A 6,096-nucleotide genomic window follows, 5' to 3' on the forward strand; every position below is an offset into this window, starting at 1 on the left:
TAAATTAGTAATGATTATTAGAGCCAAAGCTGTTGAAAGGCGGGGAAAAATATTCTTTCAATGTATTTCAGAAGTAATTCTATTTCATAAAGATGTTAGTTTCCTAAAATATTTCACTGATTTGGTCAGAAATATTTAAATTTCTACACTTGTTTTAAGAAGTTTAAATCCAATTATGAAATATAATATGTAATTTAAAAAGAAAAATTATCAGCATTACTTTGTTTTCTGGAGTGTTTTTTGTTTATAATCATCAACAGGAATATCAGGCAAGGCACTACTTGATAAAAGTATACAAAAAAAAAATAGTTTTCAAGCCTGTAAAAATATCCCAGATAAGTACAACAAATTAGCAACAATGTTGCAGAATATATTTTGTTAAAAATTATATGTTCAAGGACCCCCCCCCTCGAACTACTTTAATTTAACTATATTCACTGCAAGCTAAGGTGCTTCCTACTGTTTTGAATCAAAACAAGACAATTACAATTTTTAACCCCAAATCTGAGACTGTTTCCAAACTAGTTACTATTTCTACTTTATAATTCATCATCATCAATGTGGAGTAAAAGACCTCAGGAAACTGCTGGCCCACTGGGGAAGCGGAGAAGAGATTAAGTGAATAGAAGAACAATGATCATCATTTATCCAACAGGTACCTTAAATCAACATATTAAAGAGAAATAGATCCCCTAATTCAAAATTCAATAACACACTAAAAACAATACAACCTTTCAACTCCATGTATTTATCGATAGCATTAAATAAAACTTTATTTATTTATAAAATTCACTTTATTGAGATTATTCCTGCAGCACCGCTCATTATGAGTTTGAGCAGACAAAGTGGTACCCAGAGAGGTCCCACTCACCTGCGGAGTTCCCCAGGGCTCTGCACTATCTCCAATACATTGGAGATACATTCCGGCAGGCGTAGAAGGCTTGTACGAAAATATCCAAGAAACTGGAAGGGCTGAATATTACACTTAATCCCAAGAAGAACGACTGTATTATTATCTCCCTCCAGAAGAACAAGCGCTTTATAACATATAACACAACGTACATATCAATAACTGTAAATATAACCATCTCTGTAGACACAATTGCAGGTTTTGGACAATAAATTATCTTCATCTTTTAGTAGAATAATTTATGGACAATAAATTATCTTCATCTTTTAGTAGACTAATTTATAATATATGCATTCATCAAAACCTTGAAAAGTCCGAGTTTATATTTTTGTAAAACCACTCATGAATAAAACGGAAACAACGCTTACTGTAGCTTCCCATAGACTAAAACCTAGGCATTCACGGGAATGGAAAGAATTCTTTAAAGACAAGTGTATACCAATGGTATTCATAGCACTAAATACACTATTCTCAAATGGATTAAATGAAAGGCTGAATCAGAGATTGGTCAACAAAATCAGATGTAAAATGAATGCGGGAGGTAAAAATAAATCATGGACAACAACAGCTCAAGAATATGTAAAGAATAACACTAATCACTCAATCACTGACTTTATATTAACTTATCTTTTATATGGTACAATTCTTACTATCCTACCAAATGATCTCATGCGCAAAAACTCCAAACTCAAGGACAAGAAAATAGCACTTAAAATACAATAAAATCACACAACTACAACAAAATAATATTCGATAAACATCGAAAATACAGTGAGTTTAATGTAAGAGACAGGCTATGGAAATCGGAAACAACCTAAATCGAAGGAAAGTAGATGAACGGAAAATGGGACCACATCATATGATGACATAATTTTCAAAAAACTCAAAAACAATTTACAAAATTGATGCAGGATACAGAAAACAAAACCTAACTTTTTTCAAATAAAAAAACCTATACCAACCCCCATGAACTTGATTTTACTAATTTATTAGGAAAATATAATAAACTCAACAGGTGTATCTGTTATGGCTTTAGCCTTGCTCTCTGTTATTGTTTATTCTATAACGGTATAAATAATACCTTAGGTGTACAGTCATTTTGTAAATACACCGGCAAAGGCGTATTTATCTATACACAGAATCCATCCACAGAGGAGGCACCGTCACCCACGGTGATATAAAGAAATTTTTTACTTTATATCACAAAGGAAAGTAAATCTATGGTTTGGGCTAGCTAAGGAACCCCTACTCGCCATTACATCCCATACTAAAAGATTTTTTTTAATTTTAAGTTACCATCCATAAAGACCTAAATGTTCCTTATACCGATATAGCCCGAACCCGATATTATTCCTTCCATAATAAACTCCCTAACCACCCAAACCCACTAGTTTCTAACTTCTTCCTCTTCCATTCCTGGCAATCCTCCGAGGCGCCTGAAAAGAAGATGGCCTCGTGACCTTATATTGTAAACTGTTTTTAGAGTTCTACTACTGGGTAGTTTCTCTACATCCTGTATCATATCATTATGTCATTATGATCAAATTTACTTGTTGTATTTTTTATACAGTTGTAAATATCAATAAATAAATAAAAAAAAAAAATTAAGTTCGTTCTACCATATGTAAATTATACAATGTACAAACTTAAAATATAGTTTCTTTCCTTTACAAGTATGGATTAGTGTAAATTGTATAATAACATTAGTTTGTATTATTACTACATTTTAACAAGATCAAAATAAAATTGTTGTATAATAGTTTAATCGACCATTAACCCATATATCTTTTATATATGGGTATATATAAATATATATTACACGATGGATAATGGAAAAAATATAATGACATTATTTATTTTATTTTCTGTATCCCAATCGATACACAACGATAGGTAACTGATACTTATAAAAAGTTATGTTCAGGAGGAAAACTCAAAATATAAAAAAATATAACTTCGGGAAGAATAATTGTGCGGTTGACCTTCGGAGTAGTGATTGCTGTAAAAAAAAAAAATCCTTTTTCAAGGCACAGCCTCATTAGTATTGGGGTAGTCGCTTCTCAAAGTTAGTTCGCTCCTTGAAAAGTTTTATATTCAATCTATTTCTTCCACAAATGCGAGTCTAAAAAAGATAGAATATAGGCAATAACCGATGGAATAAATTCCTGTTGAGAAATTTATGTCAAATGCAGGATTTTATTACTGAGGAAAACTTTATTAGTGATCATTTTTGCAATAAAACAAAACTTGAAAATAGAGGAATAAAATTCTTTTTTTCAAAAATAATAGCTGCTATAAATAAAATTAATACACGAACCCTTTCCAATGCTAAAATATTCAGTGGAAAATAATCATTATACATGATCTAAATAAAATAAGGATATATTTAATTAACGATCGACGTGGAGTTTTTTAATATTGGTTCAGGGGTAATAGTATAATGGAACGATTTATTTTGTTATCTATTGATATATTATTTTGCAGGGAGTAACCCACGCGGAAAAGGATCATTTTTGAACACATATAGCTGAAGAGAACTTAACCAGTAAATATATTATATTAATCTTCGTCCACCTTTCCGATATTGTTTTTTTGGGACCAGTTTTTTTATTATACCTGGCAGAAGCCTGGTTTACCTTCGAACATGATCAAAATTCGCCACCTACAGTCCTCTTTTCACCAATGTTCATCCAAAACCGATCCCGCTTGATGAGCCTTAAAGCAATGCTTCCCCTTTTTTTTTTGTTTACTGAGGATCTGGTCATTTATGATATACAAAGGGTGACCCTAGAGTAAATCAACCTGTTCTAACCGGAGTAGGAGAGTCGAGTTTTCATTTCATGGGACCTTCTCGAAATAAAATTCAATCCATCCCGGCTTAAATAAACAGGCCGTATTAGAGTTGACGTTTTTACTCCCTCAGCTACAAAGGCCTCTCAATTAACAATCTTTGGATCCCGAAAGTTACAAACCTCACAACTTAAGAAACTCATTTCAACCGACGTGATGCAGCATTAGGTTTTATTAACACTAGCATCGTACATCAAAAATGTAATAGTTATATCTCAAATTTTAATAGCTGAACCATTGTAATTCAAAAGCACAACCAGTTCAGATCTCAGACCAAACTAATCGGCATTATAAATGTTCTGCCAGTAGTATGTATAGGAGGAAACACCAAAGAGTGGAGTGGAATAGTGTCTAATGTTCGTTCTTACGTAAAAACATATATTTTTTTTAATTATGACCCATTATATATACATTTGTCGTGGTTACGTTATTTTCTAGACTATTCTGCTTGTCCAGAAGACCAGAAATTTCAAAAATTATAGTCGGATTTGGATCTCAAAACTAACTTTCTTTTTCAAAATATCATTTTCCGGCGTCTATGTAGTACATCTCACAAACTGCTTTACCAAACTATCTAGAGATATCCCTATTATAGACACGCCATTGTTCTTTACTCTATAGTGACTAAGAATACAGTTCTGTTGGTATCTTCATAGCTGGTAGGTATTTTCATTATTGTGGGCTGATGCTTCTGATTCATTTCCAGTTTTGCAACATAAAAATGTAGAGTTGGATATTTTAAGTTTCCTTTATGCCCCTCCTCTCTATTATAATTTATTTTTAATCCTCTCATGCGTTGAGTCCATTTTTACTTTTATTGATGTGGACTGAACAATCAGAGACACAGATAAATATTCCCTCGTCATCCACAACTAGTTTGTAACTCCAAATTCCCCCAAAATAAAAACCCAGTGACGAATGTGGGGGCGACATAAATTGGTTTGAGATTGATAAATAGCGACCAACACTGAATGAACTCGATTGGAGATCCAACATTCACTTAATAATGGGTCCTCTGTTCCCGTTTACGACAGGTGGATGGGTGTCATTGGATTAGGAATAACCTGCTGAACTGAAGATTTAATGGTGACCAAATAATGGAATAAAATGGAACACATACACATCATGCTATCAAATCACGTTTATGACGTCATTAAACCTAAGATGATTTTTTTTTAAATTACTGTAAATGAAATGTTGGAATGGAAAAGCAAAGCTTTTTTAATTTTTATTGGGCAATATTTTTTTCTTATTTTTAATTCTTTATTGATATTTACAACTGCACATAATAATACATCCAGTAAATTTGATTTAAGAACATGGAATGACAGAGGCATGGGAAACTAGTAAACTACAGGGAAATTACCCATTAGTAGCGCTCTAATAACGTTTTTACATTAGAAAGTACCTTGGCCAACTTCTTTTCAGGTGATTCAGAGGATTTTCGTGAATGAAAGAAGTGGGTTTGAGTGATTAGAGAGTTTATAATAGAAGTATTGATATCTGGTTCAGGCTACATCGGTTCCATATGGAACATTAAGGTCTTTATGGATGATTTTATTTGTGACGATGTAAGGAGCATTGAGGATTTTACAAAGGTTTTAGGACTGTAAGGATGAATTCAAAAGTCCAGATTGGCCTTAATATAGTATTTTGTAATTGATTGGAAGTTTAGACTTTTCGTCTAGTGCTGTGGTTGTTGGAACCGACGTGCCATTTCTTGCTTTTTCAGTCTTGTGTGAGGATTCCAAGTTAGTCGTTGGTCCAAGGTTCTACTGGGTTAAGAGCAACATTATTAAAGTATGCTGTAGGGCAGTCAGTAGGTTTACGAGGAGTAAGGTGATTTGATCGGATTTATTTTTATCCTCCAATTTCAGCACCATTCTCCGAGGGCTATGATATGGGATTGGAGAGTTTGAGATGCAATAAAGGGTTATTATTAGCTGCAAGCACACATGTTTCATTGGCAAACTTGGTGAGGATAGTATTAAAATTAGGATGTAAAATTATTCATAATGATTTTGACTTAACATAGAAAAAAGTGATAATTTCCTAAGTTCAGTTGTCTTGTTTCTAATACACTAGGATCCATACAAAATACGAATCCACATAATTATCATCAGATCATATTATATTGATGGGGCATGGAATGCGCAGAAAATTTTCCAATACAATAAAAGTGATAAATTGATTAAATATAGTAAGCTTCGGTAGATGATAATTGAGGAAAAGTTACACCTTTCCTCTTGATTTCCTCAATTTATTTTTCTAACTCAGTGAGCTTTAATTTAATTCTTATCCAGTGAAATTCTATAATACAAGAGGAAATTATATAA

Source organism: Halyomorpha halys, unplaced genomic scaffold, assembly GCF_000696795.3.
Source record: "Halyomorpha halys isolate HHAL.00 unplaced genomic scaffold, Hhal_1.1 Scaffold209.1, whole genome shotgun sequence".
Classification (NCBI taxonomy): domain Eukaryota; kingdom Metazoa; phylum Arthropoda; class Insecta; order Hemiptera; family Pentatomidae; genus Halyomorpha; species Halyomorpha halys.